Source organism: Drosophila takahashii, chromosome 2L (genome assembly GCF_030179915.1).
Source record: "Drosophila takahashii strain IR98-3 E-12201 chromosome 2L, DtakHiC1v2, whole genome shotgun sequence".
Lineage (NCBI taxonomy): Eukaryota > Metazoa > Arthropoda > Insecta > Diptera > Drosophilidae > Drosophila > Drosophila takahashii.
The window spans coordinates 6027739-6052006 of record NC_091678.1 but is presented as its reverse complement, the minus strand read 5'-3'; the positions used below and the strand labels follow the sequence as shown (position 1 = coordinate 6052006).

The 24268-nt window shown below is 40.6% G+C and overlaps 1 protein-coding gene across 6 annotated transcripts in view; it reads right to left on the bottom strand.

Moving 5' to 3' along the window:
- Gr22e (Gustatory receptor 22e) overlaps nucleotides 1-24268 on the bottom strand; it is a 45688-nt gene that overhangs the window by 12919 nt on the left and 8501 nt on the right. The window contains exons 2-3 of one of the 6 annotated variants that reach the window (XM_070211596.1): nucleotides 17369-17507; nucleotides 17015-17095 (exon numbers count right to left, since the gene is read on the bottom strand). The exons of 2 other annotated variants lie outside the window; for them this stretch is intronic. The gene's annotated coding sequence lies outside the window, so the exon portion shown is untranslated. Of the gene's footprint in view, nucleotides 1-16907; nucleotides 17143-17368; nucleotides 17508-18419; nucleotides 18500-18561; nucleotides 18926-24268 lie in introns of those variants that run through there. 3 more of the 6 variants (XR_011417569.1, XR_011417568.1, XM_070211598.1) reach the window with 3 other exon arrangements.

The following is a 24268-nucleotide window of genomic DNA, read 5'->3' as shown; positions in this document are numbered from 1 at the left end:
TAGAATGCAAGAAGGGGAGGAGGTTGGGGATATGGGTAGGTTATCCACCGGAATTTAAATTTATTTGACTGGGAATTTGTTTGCCTTGCGAGAGCGGCAAACAAAAGTCTCAATTTAAATATCAATTAGAAATGTTTATCGGGGAGTGAGAAAGAGAATGAGCGACGGAGATCCTGCCATCAATCAATGTTCGAATGGGAATAAAATATATATGCAGGATACGCTTGAGTTCCATCCTGATTCGTGATTGCAGATCCTTCTTCTGTAAGGAGAGATTCTGTAGCGAACTACGTTTCGAGAGCTGGTGTAATTTGTAGCCTACGTAGAGCACGCGCTGGTTCCGGCATGAGTTACCAGTAGAGGGGGGTCGGGGATAGGTTTTAAGAACGCTGCTACTTGCTCTATAGACGAACAACAAAATCTTATTACTTCGCGTGCTAAAGGGTACGAGGATCTCCACAGGACTAATGGACCGGACTATTGACTAGCAAAGGACAGACAAGGACGAACAAGGATGTAGTGCCTTTATGTCAGCGGTTGTTCAAGCTGACTTGCCCTCCCTACCATGATCACCATCGACCAGATATATTTATGGCGATCCCTAAAAGGCGACTACACTTTACACGACAGATAACATTCGACGACGCATGGCTTCCCTATGGACTCTACTCAACTTTAGACCACATTATAAATTTTATTTTTAAACATAGAATAATCCTATTAACTGACAAAATTTAATTCTAAACAAGAGCATTAGGATCCTAAGAAGTGATTAACATATAGATTGAACTTAAAATTGCGAATTTAATGAATAAAAATTAAATTTAGCGATCGCTGAATATTTCAGTGCTCATGTATATAACATCTAGCTTTTACATGAAATAATACAAATGTAGAGAGCGGGTATAATGGGTGTAAGCATGTAAAATTATGGCATTATATGTGTGACTTAAAATTTTATTTTATTGAGCAGGGAGTTGTGGTTTGGGCTTTATGGGGAGGAAATTTTTTGGAATTTGAAGTTTTCTTTAATTTTTTTTTTATTTTTATTACGGCATTTAGTAAGGGGGTTAAATTTTAATGTTTGTTGTCTCTTTGGACTTTTGTGTTATTTAAAAAAAAAAGGTAGTTGAGATTCATTACAATGGACTCACTTTGTTTCCCACGATGAAGCGCTTCTCGAAGGGGCCTGTGAAAGAGAACCTCAACTACTTAAGAGATTGCTTAAGTTACTCTCACTCGCCTTACTCGTAATCTTCAGCGGTACGGTACTCTGCCGTTAAGTTATGGGAGAGGGAAGGGAATTGTACATGGAAAGACGGGACTGCTCAGCTCTAATGCATATTTTCCTGTTATTGACCTTCTCTCTTGATTGCTATACTCTTAAAACTACTTAAACTAAATTTCAGCTGTTGATCTGCTCCTAGCGGCGTAAAATGCCGCGTAAAATTCGTTACTTTAAGTTTTTAAATGTAATTAGAAATGATTTTGTATTTGAGGGGTTGATTAATTCATTTTTTTTTCTTGGGCTATATTTCCCTACGGCTTACGGACTGTATTGCCGGTAAATGGACCCTAGCCTAAATTTCGCTGGCTACTGGGCTATTCTACAACATATAAACGTAGATGTAGAAAGTATCAAAAATATGTAGATAATATATATAAATCAAATTCTCGGCGCTTTGGTTGCTGCTGAGGGATCTCGGATTCTGCTGCTGCTGCTGGTGCTGATTGATCGGTTGATGGGTATATAACTTCACTCCTGTTGGCCCTTTTGTTCTCCAGACGCCTCTTACGCCCAAGCCTGGCTTTTGGCGGACCGGGGTTATGTAATTAGGTGCCACCTAAAAACATTACGGCGTTCAAACACCACTTTATCAACTTCTCGCACTCAAAAAACTTACCCACTAGGGGTTGGCACTTTAGCACTTGTGTTTTTTTGGTTTTTAAGCCACTTGTAACGGCGATTGCCGGGAATTTTGGAAATTTTGGATTTCCTTTAATTTGTGTAACTTTGATCTTTGCACTTGCAACTAACTTCTTCTTCGATCCACTGGTAATTTTGGTGTGACTCCAAACGAAATTGACTTCGGGTCGGGACCCTGAGTCCGACCTGTAGCTCAAGCCTACTCACCAATTTGGTGAAGTTTTGGGAGTTCTGGCTCAAGAGACTATATTTTCTACTAAACCATGTAGACCAAACTCTGTTGCCTACTTTTGGGCCGAAAGCAATCTTAGCCAAAAGACAAGCAATCCTACAGTTCCCCCCCACCAAAATCTCACTTGGGGTGCGCTATCGACACAAGGGAGATCCCAGCTTGTCTTATTGTCGCAAGTCTTTCGCGTGGTATTTGCCAATTAACCTTCCCTGGAGGTCCTCAATTTCATAATAGGCCAAACCCAGTTTTTTTCGGATCCTAGACTTTATAAAAACCGGTGCTAGCTTTGAGCTAAAACCCTTTGCGAAGTTGCTTTGCTGGAAGTTCCGGCGAAAGACCTCTTGACCCGGTCTGTAAGACACAATTCGGCTCCGCAAGTTATAAGCCCTTTCATTCCTTTCCCTTTGGGCTTCCATCGAATCCTGAGCCGTACGCCTTATTATGTCTCGCGAGTCATCCTTACTGAACTGTACATTTCTATCCTCTAGCAATCCTAGCTCCCTAATGATTTTATATGATTTTCCATCTACTACCATGTGCTGCCCAAAAACCATTCTGTACGGTGTCGTTTTTATGGCCGAATGAAAACTTGACCTCAACGCGCAACAGATGCTACTAAGTTTACTATCCCAGTTCTTTTGACTCGGATCTATGTACGCCTTGATGGCAGCTAACACCGATCTATTGACCCTTTCTGAGGCGTTGGCTTGTGGAGCGTAAATCGCCGTATAGGAGTGTGCGATCCCATATCTCTCAAGTAAAGCGTTGAACGCCACTGATTTGAACTGCACTCCATTATCGGAAATAATAGTTTCCGGTACGCCAAAACAATGGAAGATTTCTTTTTCAAGGAATGGAAGAATAGCCTCTGTGGTAAATTTCTTTACGGCTTTTAGAAAGGGAAACTTAGATGCATGATCGACTACAATAAAAAGCCCTATATGCCCTTCCGAGCTACGCGGATACGGCCCTAAAAAGTCCACGTAGAGCCTTTGAAAAATCCTTTCAGATTGGCCAGTATTTCCCAAGGCTGGTCTCAAAGTCTGACTGGGATGCTTTGTTGTCTTGCACACTTCGCACCTATTGACAAAATCTTTTACATCTACCGCTAAATTTGGCCAATAGAAATATCTTCTCAAGTTTTCTAACATTTTGGCTATGCCACAGTGTGCTGCTAAGGGATCTTCATGCGTTTTTTTTAACAAATCTGGAACTAGCTCTTTAGGAAGCCACAGCTTCCAACAGGATTCATCTGCCACTTTCTCGTCTGCAGCGTGCTCAGCGCGACGATAAACAAACCCGTTGCTGACCTTAACCTCACCTAATTGTTGTACTCCTGTGGAAATAGCTGCTTTTAGATCTTCGTAGTTTTTCCCTTTAAACTCACTAGCATCCATATCCACTAAACTAGATATTTCTAAGACCGAAAGGTCTTCCGTAAAAGTCCTTGACAAGGCGTCTGGCACTACATTTTGGCTTCCTTTTCTATGGCTGATTTTGAACTTAAATCCCTGCAGTTTTAGGGCCCATCGTGCAAGACGAGAACTGAGGTCTCCCTGGGACATAAGCCACTTTAAGGACGCGTGATCCGTTATAATTGAAAACTCTTGTCCCTCCACATATGCCCTGAATTTTTTTACCGCCAAAACAGCTGCCAAACACTCCTTCTCTGTGACTGTGTAATTTGATTGACATTTGTTTAGTTTCTTGGACATAAAGGAGATTGGAACTTCGTTTCCCTCGGCGTCGTCCTGCATTAGAACAGCGCCCACTCCAGTGTTGCTTGCATCACAATGGATGGAAAACGGAGCGTCAAAATTTGGGCTATGCAACACAGGGGCCGTACACATGTGTTCTTTCAAGATTTCAAAAGCTTGTTGAGCTTCCTCAGTCCAAGCAAATTTCTTTCTGTTTCTGAGCGTATCGGTAATTGGAGAAGCTAAAGCGGCAAAGTTTTTTATAAATTTATTGTACCAACCCGTCATTCCTAAGAAACGGCGAACCTGTTTCATGGAGCGAGGGCTAGGGAACTCCAGAATTGCGGATATTTTATCTGGGTCTGTGCCTACGGTTCCATGGCCAATCACATGTCCCAAGTATTTAACCTCCTTGATACAAAAATTGCTTTTTTCTACGTTTATGGTCAATTTGGCATTTTGAAGGTGAGACGCAACCTCTTTCAGAACTTCTATATGTCTTTCAAAAGTATCTGAGACTATTAGTAAGTCGTCTAAGTACACAAACACCTCGTTCCTTAGAGACGCTGGGATCACCTTATCCATTAGCCTACACATAGTCTGGGGAGAATTAGATAGCCCAAAGGGCATAACAACAAACTGATAGAGGGGTCTTCCAGGCACTGTGAATGCTGTTTTGTCCCTTGAATTAGCATCTAGCGGGATCTGCCAAAAGGCGTCTTTTAGATCCAAACTAGTTATGAATTCTGCTTTTGGGAGCCTACCTAAAATTCCATTAATAAGTGGCATTGGATATGCGTCTTTAACCGTCACTTCATTCAGCTTTCGGCTATCAATACACAGCCTTACTTTACCAGGTTTCTGGACCAGAACTACTGGTGAGGACCAAGCGCTGGACGACTCCTCTATTACACCTAGCTCTAGCATTCTATCCAGTTCCGCATACATAAGTTTTTCCGTTGCCGGAGATACCGCATAGTGCCTTTGTTTTATGGGTTTTGCTTGAGCCACATCAATGGAGTGTGAGAGTAGTTGGGTCCTTCCCAGACCTTTCGCCGCGTACGACGGGAAAAGCTTAATTGCACGAAGTAGCGCTTGCTGCTGGTCAGGCAAGAGCTCACGAGATATTGGCTCTTCTAATGCTGCCACTATTGGATTGTTGCCCCGGAAGGCTTCGGGTAATAACTGGAAATGCTTCCAAAAATCTATTCCTAGATACAAATCTCCTGCTAGGGATGGTACTATATAGAAGGTTAGTGTTTTCTTTTCGCCCCGGAAGGACACTTCTGTAGTTAGCCGACCACTTATCGGTTGGGATTGCCCGTCTGCTGTTCGAATTCCTGCTGTTATTCTAGAGTATTTTATATTTAGTTCTGGTAGCTCTGCAGCCAGACTCCCACCTATGCAGCTGACTGACGCTCCAGTGTCCAGTAAACCAACTACCATTTTGCCCAAAATTTCAACCTGCGCGTAAGGCCTGAAATCGTTAAGTTGCCCCACTATGGCTGAGAGCAACAGCTTGCGTTCTTTCTTTTTTAAACATTTGTAATTGTCCCTACGGCTTGTTGAACGAGTGGTATGATTGCTCTCTAACTCAGTTTTGGAAGAAATCTGGGCAGTTGATTTTGGTTTTGGGGTTAGTGAAGTGAATCTAGTTGGTCGGTCATCGTTGCCTTCGAGACCATCTGTTTGCGTGCCTTTGTGGCACGCTCTGCTGAGTTTTTTGACGGGTGGCACTTGATGCAGGTATGACTGTACTGGCCGTCTTCTCCGCATCCGAAACAATACACCCGCTTCGGTACTGGGCACTTGGTATGTGGATGTCCCTTTTCTTTACAGTTCCAACATCGCAGATTTATGGCCGCTAACTCTTGATCTTCATCAGACTCTTCGCTCTCTGTTACTGTCTCTACCTGACATTGCACCTCACAGACTTGCCTCCTGGGTGGTCCGTGGCGCGGTGTAAATCCTTGCGGCTTTCCTACGGTTTGCATAAAAATTTCTCGGGTCCTTACTAGTCGTCTTAATTCTTGCACAGTTCGGGTATGCTCATACAAAATCTCATGTTGGACTTCTGGAAGGAGGTTCGCCCGCAAAGTTTCAACCATTGCTTGCTCTGACATTGGTTGCGACAGTCTATCTGCAAGGGCAGCGATTATCCTATGGAAATCATCGAAAGTTTCGTTTCCCCGTTGCTTCCTTTGGTCTATTTCCGCTCGAATGTTCCTGTCAGTTCTATCGTCTTTGAATTGGCCTTTAAGTCCTTCAACTAACTCGAACCAACGCACTGCAGATACGCTTTTATGAAAACGCCAATACCAATCGCTCGCGATTCCGTCAAACAGCAAATTAGCATTCTGAGCCACTAGCTCAAGATTTCCCTCCAATGATTGTCCTGCTAAAGCTTCTACTCTGTATATAAAGTCTTCGACAGTCATTGGCCCTTTTCCTGAGAAGCGTAGCTTCCAACCAACCATGATTTGAGCAATCTTATCTGGCCTTAAGGAGCTGCTTGCTGAGGCAGGCGAATAATTGCTACTACGATTCTGACCTAGATTTGGTGGACCTTGAGGATCGGTATTACCTTGGTTATACATCGGGTCTAACATTATCTGGTTAGGCGAAAAATTTGCCGCTTGGGCTTGCGAATTCCCTGCGAACGCTTGGGTCATGGTTCTTGTTTGTTGCGCCAAAGCATCAGCGAAACATTTTGTTTGCTGGGCCAATGCAGTCGTTAAGGCTTCTGAAATGGCTACCCTGATAGTTTCGGCCATTGCCGACTGAAAATCAGTTGGAGGTTCAGTCGGGGCTGAAGGCGGTTGTTGGTCGTTACCAGTAGGCATTGTGATGTCGCTTGATGGTTTGCCTTGATTAGCTTTCGACCTAGTTACTACGTTAAGTGGCACTATTGGAGTTTTGGTTCTCGAGCCAGAAGGTTTAGTTGGAGTATCAACTGCTAAATTCTCCGCTGATGCGAATGATAGTGAGCTAGAGCAGACAGGACAGATTTTTGTTTTCCCCGCTTTTGTAGCGAAGCAATTTCGGTGAAAATCGTGACCGCACCTTGCGTGTAGCAATTGGATCGGAAAGGAAATAGGTTTTGCGCAGATCTGACAAACGTTCTCTACTATTTTATTTAGATCTTCTGTGCTGTGTGCTAGGGACATTTCAACAAAACCTACAGCTCCGGAATCTTGCAATAATAATTAAAAAAAAATATCTACCTAATAATAAAAATAAATAAATAAAATAAATAAATAATAGTAAGCAAAAATAATAAATAAACAAAACATAAATAAATAAATAATTAATCGAAAAAAAATCAGAATAAAACTTTCAAAATTTGGGGTGCCATGCAATCGTTTTCTGCTATCTTTTTGTAAAGTTCCTTGTCCTGCTAAGCCCTGTCGGTAATGAAATTTAATACTATTGACTCTAAAAATTTTTAATAATAAAATGGAATTACAAGTGGAAGATGACGTTTTCAGATGACGAACTATTACACAAAAACAATAAAAAGGTTCACCTCAAGGCAAACGGCAACAAGAGGCTCCTGTAATATATGGATTTCCATGTAACAGATTCACTAATCTTACATTTAACATCTTGTATCAAATAACTTTTTGCAACTTGTATTATATACAGACTATACCAGACACACCAGGCAAACGGCCAAAAGTGTTCTGTACAATTCCGCCTAAAACTCCACTACAAAAAGATTAATACGCAAAACAAAAATAAATTACAAAATAAAATTTGACTAGAAAGGTGAAAGATATCGTTTTCAGATGACGATCTATTAACGAAAATACCTACTTAATCGGTTCACCGCATGGCAAAACGGCAACATCCGGCTCCTATTGTTCAGATTCTCGAAAACAGACTCTTAATCTTAAATTTAACATCTGGTATTAATAAAATTCTTGAACTTCGCATAAAACACAGACTATACCAGATACACCAGGCAACCGGCAACAAGTGTTCTGTACAATTCTATATTAAAGTTCAGTACAAAAAAAATTAATACTTCCCACGCTAAAAGACGGGATGGCAAATTTATTAAGCCAATAAACAACGCCCTATGCGTAAGTTTAATTAGGTAGCGGCGTTAAAGCTAAATAGCTAAAACTTTTCCAGCGGCCTAATAGTATGCAAGGAGTTTTGATCCGTAAATCACTCCTCGCCGCACCTAATCTAGAGGATGAATGCTGTGGAGATTCTCTTGACTAACGTCTGATGTTACTGACGGTTTTAAATAAATATATTTTTTCTTTTTATGGATCTGGCCTTGCCGGATCGATCTGTCGCCATGACAGAATCGGGCCACACACGTTTGGGCGCCAAATAAGTTTATTGTTATATATTAGAATACTGTAGCGAACTACGTTTCGAGAGCTGGTGTAATTTGTAGCCTACGTAGAGCACGCGCTGGTTCCGGCATGAGTTACCAGTAGAGGGGGGTCGGGGATAGGTTTTAAGAACGCTGCTACTTGCTCTATAGACGAACAACAAAATCTTATTACTTCGCGTGCTAAAGGGTACGAGGATCTCCACAGGACTAATGGACCGGACTATTGACTAGCAAAGGACAGACAAGGACGAACAAGGATGTAGTGCCTTTATGTCAGCGGTTGTTCAAGCTGACTTGCCCTCCCTACCATGATCACCATCGACCAGATATATTTATGGCGATCCCTAAAAGGCGACTACACTTTACACGACAGATAACATTCGACGACGCATGGCTTCCCTATGGACTCTACTCAACTTTAGACCACATTATAAATTTTATTTTTAAACATAGAATAATCCTATTAACTGACAAAATTTAATTCTAAACAAGAGCATTAGGATCCTAAGAAGTGATTAACATATAGATTGAACTTAAAATTGCGAATTTAATGAATAAAAATTAAATTTAGCGATCGCTGAATATTTCAGTGCTCATGTATATAACATCTAGCTTTTACATGAAATAATACAAATGTAGAGAGCGGGTATAATGGGTGTAAGCATGTAAAATTATGGCATTATATGTGTGACTTAAAATTTTATTTTATTGAGCAGGGAGTTGTGGTTTGGGCTTTATGGGGAGGAAATTTTTTGGAATTTGAAGTTTTCTTTAATTTTTTTTTTATTTTTATTACGGCATTTAGTAAGGGGGTTAAATTTTAATGTTTGTTGTCTCTTTGGACTTTTGTGTTATTTAAAAAAAAAAGGTAGTTGAGATTCATTACAATGGACTCACTTTGTTTCCCACGATGAAGCGCTTCTCGAAGGGGCCTGTGAAAGAGAACCTCAACTACTTAAGAGATTGCTTAAGTTACTCTCACTCGCCTTACTCGTAATCTTCAGCGGTACGGTACTCTGCCGTTAAGTTATGGGAGAGGGAAGGGAATTGTACATGGAAAGACGGGACTGCTCAGCTCTAATGCATATTTTCCTGTTATTGACCTTCTCTCTTGATTGCTATACTCTTAAAACTACTTAAACTAAATTTCAGCTGTTGATCTGCTCCTAGCGGCGTAAAATGCCGCGTAAAATTCGTTACTTTAAGTTTTTAAATGTAATTAGAAATGATTTTGTATTTGAGGGGTTGATTAATTCATTTTTTTTTCTTGGGCTATATTTCCCTACGGCTTACGGACTGTATTGCCGGTAAATGGACCCTAGCCTAAATTTCGCTGGCTACTGGGCTATTCTACAACATATAAACGTAGATGTAGAAAGTATCAAAAATATGTAGATAATATATATAAATCAAATTCTCGGCGCTTTGGTTGCTGCTGAGGGATCTCGGATTCTGCTGCTGCTGCTGGTGCTGATTGATCGGTTGATGGGTATATAACTTCACTCCTGTTGGCCCTTTTGTTCTCCAGACGCCTCTTACGCCCAAGCCTGGCTTTTGGCGGACCGGGGTTATGTAATTAGGTGCCACCTAAAAACATTACGGCGTTCAAACACCACTTTATCAACTTCTCGCACTCAAAAAACTTACCCACTAGGGGTTGGCACTTTAGCACTTGTGTTTTTTTGGTTTTTAAGCCACTTGTAACGGCGATTGCCGGGAATTTTGGAAATTTTGGATTTCCTTTAATTTGTGTAACTTTGATCTTTGCACTTGCAACTAACTTCTTCTTCGATCCACTGGTAATTTTGGTGTGACTCCAAACGAAATTGACTTCGGGTCGGGACCCTGAGTCCGACCTGTAGCTCAAGCCTACTCACCAATTTGGTGAAGTTTTGGGAGTTCTGGCTCAAGAGACTATATTTTCTACTAAACCATGTAGACCAAACTCTGTTGCCTACTTTTGGGCCGAAAGCAATCTTAGCCAAAAGACAAGCAATCCTACAATTCCCTTTAAAGTCTGATGAAGATGGAAGATTGAAGAGTTTTGTCTGAGCTTGGGGCAAACTTTTAATTGATTTGTGCGGCAGGGAAACTTTTCCCTTTCCTTTTTCTTTATCTGTCTCTCGAACAACACTGCTCAACATTTCTGTTAATTTGTTTACCATGGAATAAGAGAGACAACAAAGAAGCAGCTAAATCAACTGATAAGCAGAGGGAAAAACTGCGCATTTTTAAATTTATTTCTCCGGGAATCTCGCTTGGCAAACGTAGGAAAAACCACGAGGAAAACTGCGCAACAAACAAACCTTTGCGGTTCCAGGAATCCAGAATCCGCAGAGCAAACGGAATATTCGATTGAAATATCTGAGGGGCCAAAGGGGATACAAAGAATTCGGCATTAGTTTGTCTATTCGATTTATTGGCAAACTTTTCACAGCAAAGTAAGCTGTATATCCAAATTATTTTGTTGGTTTTAGTTTCGTTTGTTTGGGCTCAAACTTTGCTAACTTTTTAATTGTTTTTCAAGTCCTTCAGTCATGTAAATTAATTTGGTAATTGTATTTAATATTTTTGCCCATCCCTTTCCTTTGCAAAAAGTTTGGCTTGCCTCAAAAAATTAGTAACTTTTAGTTTGATTGTTAGCCAGAGTTTTCCATCCTTCACAGAGTTGAAAGTAAATAAATATTTTCATTTGTCGGCATAACATTTACAGCAATGTGATGAAAGAGCATTTATTCCAGGAAATGTAATTTATTTTTAGCTTAAGTACTTATTTATGTTTTTCTTTTTCTGGATAAGTGGGTGTAGGAAGTTGGAATTTTTATAAAATTTACTGTGAATTTCGAAAGCTTTCCTTTTTTATTTTCTCTAAGCAGCTTAGATCCGAGTTCAGTTTTCTTTTGATTCTGGGTCACTTGTCGTGATTTGTATCGCTTTTCCTCATTTTGCAGACAAGACAAAAGGAAAAGGACTCGGAGACAAGGAAATATTGCAGCTAAGCTGGGAGAAAATAAAGAAAAGTTCGCGATAAATGAAAACAAAGTCGCCAGTAAACTTCTCCACTCCCATTCCGTTTTGTTTTCACTTTTTTAAATGGGTTTTCTCTCCCCATCCGATTTGAGGTCGTGTCACAGTTTTTCCTGCCAACAGATTTGTGGAATTTCCAAAAAAAAAAGGAAAGAAAAACCTTCCACTTCTGTTTAATTATGAAATGCAAGCAGAGTGAATGAGTGGAAATGCGGGAGGAGGGCAGCAGTTTTCCATTGTTTGCATTGGCGAGACTTTTCTCCCCGCTTTTCCCGGCTTTCAGTTTGGCCACAATTCTGGAGAGGAAAACTTTCGTGGGTCCTGCAGTGATTTTCCTTTGCTTTGACATATTGAAGCGTCTAAAGGGGGCGGGAAAAGTGCTGGAAAGGGGCGGGGCATCTGTCAATCCCTTGACTTTATGTCTCGCGATTTTCCGGGGTAGAGGGGAAAAAGGAAAGCGAGAACCGGCAACGTTGGACCCATTTAAGGCCTCAGTCAGTGTAGCTCCCATCGTAATTGCTTTTGTATGCTGAGCATTTGGCTTACAGCGATGGAAGTGAGACAAGGGAACTAAGCTGGTGGGAAAGAGAGGTGGAGATACGAGGGAAAGAGATAGGGACACAAGTGGGAAAGAGAGGGGTTTCCCTCGTTCCCTTTGACTTGTTTTCAGCCACCGAATAATTTGAAACCACCAAAAAAGCCACAGGAAAGGAAGCAAAAAATTTCCGCCAAGAGGAAAGTAACACACATTAAAACACACACACATATTAACACAAAAAGAGAAAGAGACAAAGGAAAAGAGATTGAAAGAGAGGGGGAGATGCCACAGAAAAAGTTGTATTAAATTATGAGTCTGTGGCGAAATAAATTTGGAAGAATGAAAATTTAAATAATGCGAGGCACATTTACCATAAACCGCAGTGTGTGTTTACAGTGAAAAAATCATAAAGAAAGAATTCTTTTTTGATAAAAATGATAAAAAAATAATAAAAATAAAATAAACACTAATAAATGATATTCTATAGTTTTTAAATGAACGCTAGAATTCTATATATATTTTTTTATATAGGTAGTACTGTTTTACCAGTGCATTACACTTTAATGTGGGATGTATTCAAAATATGCTGCTCACTTCACCAGAAATTGTTGCCATTTACACGATACTTGGGCAGCCAGAGAAGCCCTCTCTTTCACTCCTCTTACTTCTCATCTCCTTCCAATTCTCTATGGGTAATTTCTCATCTCTATGAATGTGAGTGTAAACGGAGAATGCTGAATGTCTCAGTGGGCCAACTTTGCTTATCAGTCCGCGTAATTTCGCGGTGCAAGTTTCAAATTTGTCAGTGGTCCACGAATTATGTGGCTCACTTCCACTTCCTCTAGATCTCCTCCTAAACTTAAGGAATCCCCAAATATGGATGAGGAACTGCCTCCGGCCGAAACAATCTGCTCAGGTGGAAAGAGGAGGGCAACTTATGGGATAAGTTATCAAAATTTGGCTTCTTTTGAGCCACAAGTTAGTTTTTCCTTTAGTTTCACTCCCATTTTAGTTAACTGTAGTTCGGAGGAAAGTTTTCAAATGAACTAAAGTGAATCCATGGAGGACTTTTGAGGGTGGAAGTGGGATAATGACCAAGGGTCAGGTTTAAAACCAACATTTTAGGGGCGGATGAGGTAGTTTCATGCATAGTTAAGTCTAATGAATAGAAGAGGACCTTCTGAGTAAAATGTATTCTTATTTCACCTTATTACAAAACATATTCAATTCTAATGTAATTCTGCAAGTGTTCAACCTTTGCCATTTAAGCATAATTAGAGGCTTATAAATCCGATGCTCATTCCAAATTGTTGCAATCACTCTCTTGTTGTTCTATTCATAATTTATCCGACTTATTGGTATTTGCATTTGAATGTTTCCATATCGCATATTAATTTCATGTTTACTTCGCTTACGAAATATCCACATATTCCTCCTCTTTTGACCCACTTTTGCTTGGCCAAGATTTTCCTTCTCCTCCTTCTCTTGTTGCCCCGTAAATATTGTAAATTATTTTGGCCGAAAGCCAGCAAACTGGATTTGGAATTCAGAAACGAATTAAATTGGCAAGCTCGATGGTTCCTCGTCCTTTTCGGCCGTTTTCTAAAGGACATCCTCAGCATTTTGCCTTCTTTTAATTTCGTTGAAATGTCGCGTGCATCTCAATTCTCCGCTCCTTTCCCTCGGGGAAGAATTGCCCGTAATAAAGTCGCCTCAGTCTGGAGAAAGGCCTTTAGCAACGGGGAGGAGGCCTAGAGGAGGCTTGGTCCTGGCATTTCTCATCTCTCATGCAAAATTTGTAGTTTCCCCGTGGTCTCGGTTTCGCCTCTTTTATCGCTTTTTTCGTTTTTTGCCTCAAAATGGTTTACGGCTACGTGAGAGGAGAATTTGCGAAAAGCCAACATGTGTGTCTCCGTCCCTTTCTGCCTCCTATCCCCATCTCTTTCGCACCCTTGGCATATTGACAGTGGGATTGGGAAATACGCATGCAAAATACGAAAGAGACACAAAATATTCACTTGGCGAATTGACTTGAGAACATTTTCCTTTCTCTTATCCCACTCACGATTTCCCCGCTTGTGTTTGTTGACATTTTCCCGACTCTTTGTTTTCCCAGCGAGCGATTGGGGGAAATCGAGAGGAAGGGAAATATATGGCATTGGGTCACGTGCGAATTCATCGATGAGGATGATGATGATTAAGGCGATGATGGAGATGGTGGGCATCCTTGGAATCCCTACGAATTCGTGGATTGAGATGCTAACTGTCCGAGGACAATTATTCAAGACATGAGTTCTTCACTCCGAAATGAAAAGTGCAGTAAAATTAAATATTTAAGCGACACTTTCTCAGCTGATTGTTAAATTCTTTCCCTGTTCACTTCGGTTATACTACCAAAGACAAAATCGATTGATAAACAAACAAACCCCGCGGCAAAATGGAAATCGGCTGAGAGAGTTGTGACGGGATATTGTCTGAATCGCATTGGCAAAGCGTCGGAAAAATCTAGCTGAAAAGTTGCCAAATATGCCAAAATGAAATTCGAGCCGTGACAAGGAAATCGATCAAATGAAATTGAAAGACCTGCGGCCCACAATTCGCTCCGTTTTCATTTATTTTCATCAATCGAAATTTTTCACGGGATTCTCTATTATCTAAAACACAGCACTGAAATTTAAGCTGTCATTTCTGTTTTCCAAGTTGTCATTTTCAATTGTCACTGCCTAATGCCACGCCCCGGTCCGCATCGCCGCCCACATTGTTTGTCCGTATAATTTGTTGACTAAATAGCTCAGTCGCGGATATCGGGGCAATATATCATGGGGAAAACCGGGGGAAAGGGTGGAAGACTGGTCGCTGCAGCAGTACTAAATTATTTACCGATGGCCACAAATGTAATGTTCCAATTCCCCTTCCATCTGCATTATTTCGTTTGGTTTTTGGTATTTCCCAATTAATTCGAAAATTGTTTTCCCAGTTGGTAATATAACGATTGTACTTTCACTCCTCTCCTCATTTCATCCTGAGTTGTACATTGCTGCTCTATTTGCGATTTGGCTTTTGTCTAATGTTGTTTCTAAATGGCCACTAATTAATTTTTGGTTTACAGATTATACAACATGTAAGCTAGCAAGGTCATAAATATTAATTTTAGTCCAGTAAAAAGCTGTTTACCCAATTTTATATTAAAGTAAATAACAATGCAGACGGTGAATAATTCCATTCACTTTAAGAAGAATTCCAGACATTTAGCCACCTATTTTCACCTTTACCTCTGCCTCTTGGCATTTAATTTTCGTCTGCTTTCATTCCATTTAACTTTTGTGTTCTCCAGAATTACAAATTCATAGACACAAAAGTTAATTGCTCCGCAGACAGAGTTTCCCACCTTTCACACCTGTCCTGCCTTTTTGACTGCCCATGAATAATTCGAGATAGTCCGCTGACAAATTGTGTGGCTCGTTAAATTTTGGCCACAAAATTCGCAGCGAATTATGCAAATTTCAATGAAACGGACACAGCGATTCCGAAGATTCGCGAATTCTTTAGCAGTCCAAATTCTGAAAGGCCTTACTTGCTATTTCATTTTTGTTAAGAAAGCAAAAAGGCGAGGACAGCCATTAATTCTGTTTAACTTGTATCTGGGCTTCCTGTTATCCTCCACTTGGCCTACATAAATAATTTTTAATGATGTGAAAATGGTTTCACAGGCACTTTTCCTATAATTAATGTTGACTTCCTGCTAAGGAACCGCAGGAAGAAAAGGGAAGATGAAAAGCTCGAAGGCAAACCGCAAGTAAAATTGAAGTGGAAAGGCCAGTGAAAGGTGAGGAGCGACATGTGTTCAGAACCTTTTCCGGAAATGAAAACCACTCCAGGGGAAACTCCTCTTCTTGAAATTTATTTTTCCCACCTGTTTGTATTTTCCGATTCCTTGACACCAATTCAATCAGAGTTTTCACTGCAATACTTCCTGCCTTTCCATAACATCCCACTTCCCTTCCACTTCTTAAATTTCTTTGACATTTTCCCATTTTCTTTGGTCTGCTACTTTTATTTAGAAATAATTTCCGCTGCACTTTCCGCACAGAAAGCAACTAAGTTGAAAGTGATTGTGAGAGAGGTAATAAAAGCAAGGAAACTCCAACGAATAATGTGCATTCATTTGTAGCCAGAACTCAGGAGAAACTGGTGAGAAGTTTCCTTTGTCCGCGAGCAGAATTTAATGCAATTGAAATGGCAATTTCCCCGGTGGAAATTCTTTCTCGGACCTTGAACTTCAGTTGAACCCCTCACAGTGCCTCCTAAATTAACCACTCTCTGAAGTGCAATAATTTCCCAACGAACCCAAAGAGGATCCAGTCGGAGTCTCTCCTGATCCACATCCACATCCACATCCTTATCCTGCTTCCATTAAGCATCCCCCGAAGAGGAAAAGACCGCAATGCAGTTCGTGTCCGAGTTCCGTTTTTATGGCAGCTGGAAAAGGCGGAAAAGTGGGTGGAAAAGGGGGTAGGGAAAAGCGGAGGTGATGGCACCTGCACATAGGTAAATTTGTCCAGCAGCGAACTAAATTCCAAACGGAAGTGACACTCTAATTGAGAGCAACGAGCCAACAGGGAGGTGTTTTTGGGTGGTGAAAGGGGCGGAGAAAGGGGGTTCCAAAAGGGGGAGAAAGTGGGGAAAGCAGAGAGAGTGGTGTGAGGAGTGGGGAGGATATGTCCACTTGATGCGGGCACTGGGAGTATCACTAAAAAAAGTAAACTCGTTAATTGCTAAGTGCAAAACCATAAAACGTCTGTAAAGAGAAAAAAGGAGAGGAATTCTCAAGCGGAAAAAGGAAAATGGTTGGGGGAAAACTGTTTGGTTTTGGATCAGGCCAACAATATAAAGAGGAAATGGGAGAATTTAGTAGGTAGGATAAATTATAATGCGGGATTGAAATGAAGAAAAGTGTCTGTAGGCAATAAAATAAAAATTAAGTTGCATGTAAATGTGTAAAAGATATATTCCCAACTTTTGACTAACATCCTATTTTAGTTTCCTAATTTAGTTTCAATATTATTCCCAAATATGCAAGGTATAATATTAACATTATATTATAGCCAAAGTAATCCCATGAATGGATATCCCTTTCCAACTGACTTCATCCGATTTGCATGGCCCCCAAGTCTCAGTAAATATCAAGGAAATATCTCCCATCCGTTTCGACGCCAAAAAGGATGTTCAATGTCAAGCTCACCTTCGCAGGATTCTAGTTCGACAAATCTGTATCCGCTTTTTCCCTGGCCTGTCATCGGTTTGGGTGAACTTTCCACCGAACCTAAAACAAGATGGAAATGCGTTGCATATTTATGAATAATTCAGCAGGGAAACTCTTCCCCAGGCTTTTCCTATTTGTTTTGCACAAATTGTCAGAATGTTGCCTGGATGACATTGGCACCACGTGTAAAGCACCTCCTCCTCCTCCTTGTTCTTTTCATCCTCCACATGCCACAAAGTTTGTCCAAAATTGGCCATTGGAATTTATTCATGTGGATGCGGTTGTCGTAAAAGGAAGAAGGAGAAAGTATCATCATGCAAATCACTCACTCACATCTTCTACTCTTCCTCTTTCCCTATTTTCCACCTTAAAGCTTTCCCAGTGGTCAGTTCGCAGCTGGAAAAACTTGGTCCTGCGACAGCTGAAAAAATGAGTTCCATTTCATAATTATCGTGGGAGGTTGCCAAGGTCCCTGGGGAAATTGAAAAAGAGAATGAGAATGAGAAGGTCCTTTCGCACAGCTCAGCTGTGACATTTTTATTAAATTTCCGCCACTTTCTCCTCTCTGCAGGATATGAGTTGGCGCGAGCTTTAATTAAAGGAATAATCAAGGGGAGTTTGCCCCTAGTAATATATCAACATCTCCTTCTGCTCCGATTGAACTTTGGGGTGTGACGAATGTGGAAAGGAGGGATGGGGAATTGATTAATGAATGGGAAGTGGCCAAAAGGTTGCTTAAATATTGGGATAAGGGAAATTGAAGTGGAAATCAGAAAGCACTGGAAATAGGAAAGTACTGTTTCCATTCTTTGGTAAGTTACACAAATTTTTAAAAATATTTAATAAATTACTTCCTGTTAACCCTTGGCATATTAAACCACACATCTCAAATTGGAATTGCTGTTTTCCCGTTTTTACGATTTGTTCTTCGAAAGTATATTACTTATCTTGTGATTTCACTTAGGTTCCCGAGTTTATTTACAATTTATGGCGGAGGGTAAAGCAAAATCCTGTCTCAAGGCTGCCAGAATCAGGGTATCCTTTACCAAGAGATTAAAGGGGAGAAATGGAAGGCCAAATCACTCTGGTGGTTCAACTCTGAATTTTTAAAGACTTCATCAGCAGAGTGCAATCGGTTTGGCAATATTTTTTGTTCTCAAGAAAACTGAAGGAAAAACGAGTAAAAATGCAAAAAGAAAATGGCAATTAACCGAACAGAACCACAAAAACAAAAAAGAAGAGGAAAAACAGAGACGAGGAAATTAATTAACAATTGAGGCTATGAAAATGCAATGAAAATGGACGAAAAAAAGATTGCAGATGCGTTTCTCTTTTCCTTCTTTAGTGGCAATAAAAGAAATAAAACAAAAGTCACAATAAACATCCAACAGCAATCAAAGAGCACTTTATTGCCAGCCAAAATGCTTTCCTACAAACTCGAGTGTAAGATATTGGGGATAGAAACTGTTAAAAAAGGATAACACTGTGATAGAATAATTTATGATTTTTTAATGGCAACCACTAACTTGTGGGCGTGGCAAATGGGGCGTGGCAGATTGGGTTGTCCGTTCCTGACGCAATTACGGAATCTGGGAAACTTAATTGCTGCTGCAGTGGAACGACGAGCGAGGTCCTTGAAGTCAAAGGAAGGAGGAAGGAGGAGATTGGGATGGAAACTGCGGCTGTTTACCAGTTGATTATCGTCCTTGTCGGCTGTCTCCGCTGTTTGTCTGCTCCTGCTCCTGTTTGTGACGTGGATAGTTCGTGGTTGCCTTGGTCGGATGTCCTGCACATCCTCTCCTTTGGATCCTGCAGATTGAAACCAGCCATTGTTCGTCAGTGTTTCTTTAGCTCAGTGCTTTGGTTTATTCTTTGGTTAGCAAGTGAAACCTTCAAGATAATTTTATTGACATTAAAATGGGTAACCAGTTTGTGGCTTCTTAATTCATCATAATAACAGTATTTTTAAAAAGAAATTTATTATTTTAATTAAATTTGGTGTAAGCTTTCTCTTTGTAAGCCCCTTAATATCCACCTAAGTCCCTCATGTTTTCACCTCTCATCTGAACCCAATTTGAATGCATAGCCAACCCGCATGACATCTCGTATTTGGTTTTCCTATTTGGAGGCCTCCATCCTTTTGCCCATGCTGTTTGCCAATTTGGTCAGAATTGTGCAGCTGACCAAATGAAAATCCCCGTGCTACCCCATCCCCTATTTAACCCCCTGCTAATTCCCAAAGCCGTGATTTGCAAACACTTTAAATATGCCAGTGATGTGGGAACAGAATGCCATCTCCCCAAAAATTCCAGGACTCCCCCCTTTAATCCTCATTTGTTGGGAGGGCAGTAAAGGATTAAGGATTCCCCAGCAATGGGGATTAAAAGGGTGGGAAAGAGGCACTCACATTCATAACTGTTTTAATATTTGCACTTTTGCAGTGAGTGTTGGAATGCTGAGAGCCAAGTTCCACATCGACGTGAATTTGGGATATCAATAATTTATTCATATGTGGAAGTGCAGAGGGAAAATGGCAGACAGTGAAACCCCTTTGCACTGCCTTTTCATTAACAATAAACCAACGAGTAGGAGGGGGAAACAGCAACTGGACACGCCCCCAATTTGTGCAGTAGGCGCAATATCCTTCCGGTTTCGAGGTTGGCCAATTGAACCGGAAGTGCAATTCCGGGGGGAAAGGGGAATATTGCGGTTGAGCAGCGATCAAAGCGCCTCGAATGCAATCGGGTGTTAATCCTACGCTCGTAATGGGAGATAATTTATCGGAGGAGTGGGTCAATTAAGCGGATGTATCCGCATTCAATCTCAACCTGTATAAAATACTTGCCTTGGCCTACAATGAAAATGTTTAGCAAACTTTATTTGCTCCTCGGACTGCTTCTATGCCATTTCCCTTCACCATTCGCTCTCGAGGATCTCAATCCTCCAAGCGGGTCAAGTGAAATGTGCTTCACAAACTTTTCTCCCTCCCCAGAACCCCCATTTTCCCCACTTTTCTTTTCCCACACACAACACATCAAACAGGGAACACACAATGGAGCTCGAGAGTCGAGAAGAAAGTGGAACTTGCGACCTGATTTCTGGGCTTCTCCTACTTGGACACGTTCCGATGCAGATGTATGTGTCTGGGGATTTATGCCACCGGTCTCCAGTCTCAAATTTATGCAGAATACACCAGCATTATTGGTATGAAATTTTTGATAAATGCTGCCAATTAAGTGAAAGCTTGACAGCAAACGGATTTCCCAGGAAACAAAGAAAATGAAGGGAGGGGGAAAAGGAGGGATCACATATCGATTCCTATTTGGATTCGGACTGCGGATGAGGTTGGTTTACCATGGGGATTTGGCCTTAAATGCTCCTCATTTATTTTAACACCCAGCGAGAATCGAAAGCCCAAAGCTCAAATGTAATATGGGTACAGTGTGAGAAAAATCATGTACCTAACTTAAATTGATACCTTTAATCTCATGACAATTAAAAAAAAATAATTTAAAAATATATTTTTTTTTCTACATAGTAAAAGATAAAATAAGACATGGTAAATTAATTTTCTTTCAGTGTAATGGAGGTGTTCCGCTGGATATTTTTCTACTTTGAGCCACCGCCTGTGGCGTAAATATCTGATTAGGCTCCAGCCCACAAAAACTCCACCCACTTTTCTCCCTCGCAATTTTTCCTTTTCTAGGCAGCCAAACAAAGGGCACCAAGAAAATGGTGAAAATAATCTCGGGCAACATCTGGAGGAAAAGCGAGGGAAAAACGAGAGGCGACTGCTCCCTTTACGATTGAGGACAAGGCAAAGCATTCGGCAGTAAAATGGCCACTTATTGTTTGGAATTGCCGGGAAAACAAGGGAAAGGTAGAAAGTGCTTTATTCTTGGGGTTTTCCTTGGGGAAATTCAGTTGGCAGTTGGTGTTTTCAGGAAATATTGAAAATGTTTGACCAATCACATAGATTATTCTGGCTATAACCTGGGCAATTAGTTGGCTCATTGATATCTGTGGCTTGCTGTTGGGTCAGCAGTGTCTGCTTCAATTTCTCCTCCTTATAACAGAACCACTTGACCTGCTCCTGTTTTCAGCATCCTCATGAACTGCTGTGGTTGCTGTGGTCGTCCTGCCACTCGACTTCCATCCTGGACACTCAACTTCAGTTGGGCTCCCTGTAATTGTCCTTGTCTGCGTCAGTTATCCTTTGTCCTGGTTTGCTGCTTCTTTGTGCGGTTTTCTAATAACTGATGGAAATAATTTGCTCATTTTATGAAAGCAGTTTCTGCATGTGGTTGACACATCAAAGGGAAGAATTTAATTTAATTAAACGAAGCACAAAATCAACTTGCTTAATTTTAATAGTGATTGGAAATTTTACTTGAATAAATCATAGGAATTTTTAAGAGGTTGACTTAAATTTTTTGGTTTTCAAAATAAGAAATTTCAAATTTCACCTCCATCCAAAAGTTCATTTTCTCGGAATGACATTTATTACTTTTTAATGAGCAATCTTCATCCCAGAAAATGTCCCACGTGGCTGTCATTAAGTTGGCCCCCAAAAAACCTGGGCCCACGAGTCAGTAAAACTTGCAACACTTGCACAAACTTTTCAGCAACTTCGAAATGAACTCGATAAAATGGCCAAATCATGGTGGAATTCGAGGACATCCTTGGCAGGATTACCGCAGCAGTCATAAAGGCAAATGATGGCTAAATAAAAATGCTAAACTACAGTTGCCAACTCATGCAAACGTCGTGTCCTGTCTGCGTTTAAATTACTTCTTGGTGGCCAGTGGTCGTTGGATGTGGATGATGTGGATGGGATGGGTGACCAGGATGAGCAAGTGCCACATGACCACAGAGTGGGCTCAAAGTCGAGCTGTGGTCTGCCCCCTTCCAGGAACTTGAGCGCCAGACCGAAGACAAACTTAAACTTCAGGAAAACTTTGGTTTTTGCTAACATGCTGCGGCTGAGAAAATGTCGCCAGCAGGAAAACTTGTCTAAAATGTTAAGCTGCACTAGGCTTAAATGGTAAACAAAATGGGGAATGTAACGAAGATTTAAATACCTTTGTTAAAGTTTCTGTAAAGATTGTGCATTAGCCTGATTACTTTTTCTATATTATGGAATTTACCATTAATATATTATTTTAATACAGCATCCTATTTTGAGTTAAAGGTATTAAACAAATCCTTTTACAGAGAAGTTTTTAGCAAACTTTTAAATAAATTTCTAAAAAAAACCTTTAATAAACTGGAATATTTCCAAAAATGTTAAGAAAATAATAAATTAATTCCCAACCAACAAATAATTTGTTAAAAACATATACATAAATCTATAAAAATATACACCATTGAACGGCAAATCCCCACACAATAAAATTTGATTCAGTAGATTCCATAACTTAAATTCGTTTGGATAACAGTTTTCCATTCATAAAATCTCAATGCTTTCCGGAAATCCAATTCAGAATACAAAACAACAATTTCCACGAGATGCTAAAATCCATTGCAATATAACTAAAAATTTCCCTTTTTCCGTTTTTTTTTTTCTTTTGCCGGAAGCCCATCCAATAATCCTTTGTGCATACTGAAAGCAAACAAAACTAATTTCTTTTTTGTTTGTTTTTGGCTTTTACTTGCAAGCTGGGATTTTCGCGCTAAGCAGAAAGTGGCGCATAAGTTGAGTCGCTAAATAAATCAGTTTATGCATCTACAAATGGAGTTTCGAATGCAAATCCTTTTGCCAAGTGAAAAGGATTTTCAGACAGCATCCTTGGGCGTGTTTACCCTTCAGTTGCCTCCCGTTTCAGACAATTTGAAGCGCTAAAGAGACCGCGGGGAAAGACTAAGACAATTGTCGATCCGCTTCGACGCTTCGAGCCGGAAAAATCTTTTCCCATTTTGCCATCCGAGACTTTGACATCTCCACTTGCATGCGAAATGAAAATCCTGCTTTTTGCTAATTGGCGGATAGACAAACTTAAGTTTCACCAATGAGATTAGCCTGGCTCCGAGTTTTAAGTTGTTTTTAAGTTTCACAAACTTTGAAGCCGAACTTTGAGCTCTTTCAGGAATTGTGAATTTTTTATAGTGCATAAATTGTTCACAAATAAGTTTTGAGTGGATAGAAAATGTTTGAGAAAAAGTGGATGAAATTATTGTTGTTGTAAGAATGTTTTAGCGCCATTTTTTCAAGAATAAATTGCAAGAAGTTTTTCTAATTTGTAGTGCATTTTATTCCAAGTTTGTGGAAAACTATAAAAACAGTTTTGTAGTGTTTATTAATACCTATCCAAGTGTAGAAGACATTGGACCATTCGTTAAAAAGCAGTTCGTTTGCTGCATGTATTTACTTAAAGCCTTTTATAATAGTGCATTTTAAACCAAACTGACAAGCAATTTGTCTGTTTTTTTCCCACTGAAGGATGTCCCAATCTGTCCTTTTTATCGCCTCTTAAAATCTCCGCGGACCTGCCAATATTTGCCCAGTCTTAGAAATGCACAGCGAATGGCATCGCGTGACAGGATCCTCTTTCCATTTCATCCCGCAGGCTGTCGGCGCAACTAATCCAATAAGTTCCACTGGCACCATCCTAATGAGCCATTCTATTTGCCTGGCCCCCAGTTGAGTCGAATTCTCCTCCCGATAGTTCCTTCAGCCCAAAGGCAAGAGCATCCACATCCGGTTGCTGGAGGATAAACTTTTCTACGCCGCCTTCCGACGGAGGCAAAAGTTACATTTAATGAACCATCAGGACACACCACTCCGGGCATCCTGCCGAAGGAATGGCGAAGGGGGAAAGGGCAAAGGGATAGACAATCCCCAGAAGTTAACTTGCAATTTTGCATGTCGCGCAATTAGGCAAAAGTTAAATTGCTTGTCATAAATGTAGAATTTGCAACACAAAAATTGACTTAAGTGAGTGCAGGAGCTTCAGCTCGAAATAAATTTAAGCGGCTTTTGAATTTAAATTGCACTCATAAGCGTCGTAACTCCTTGAGCTGTAAAAAGCGCTGAACCACGCCCCCTTGGCGCCCACACCGCCCGCAGCCCCCGCCCATAAAGATTATGAAAAGTCGTAAAAGGCCAAAAATATGAATGCGATAGTCATAGTCTGAGCGGGTCCCGAAAATGGCTCAAATAAAATAAAACAGCAGACTCATGCAGAAAAGTCAGCGTCGCCAACATTTTGTGACATTTTCCGCTGTCAGCACGCG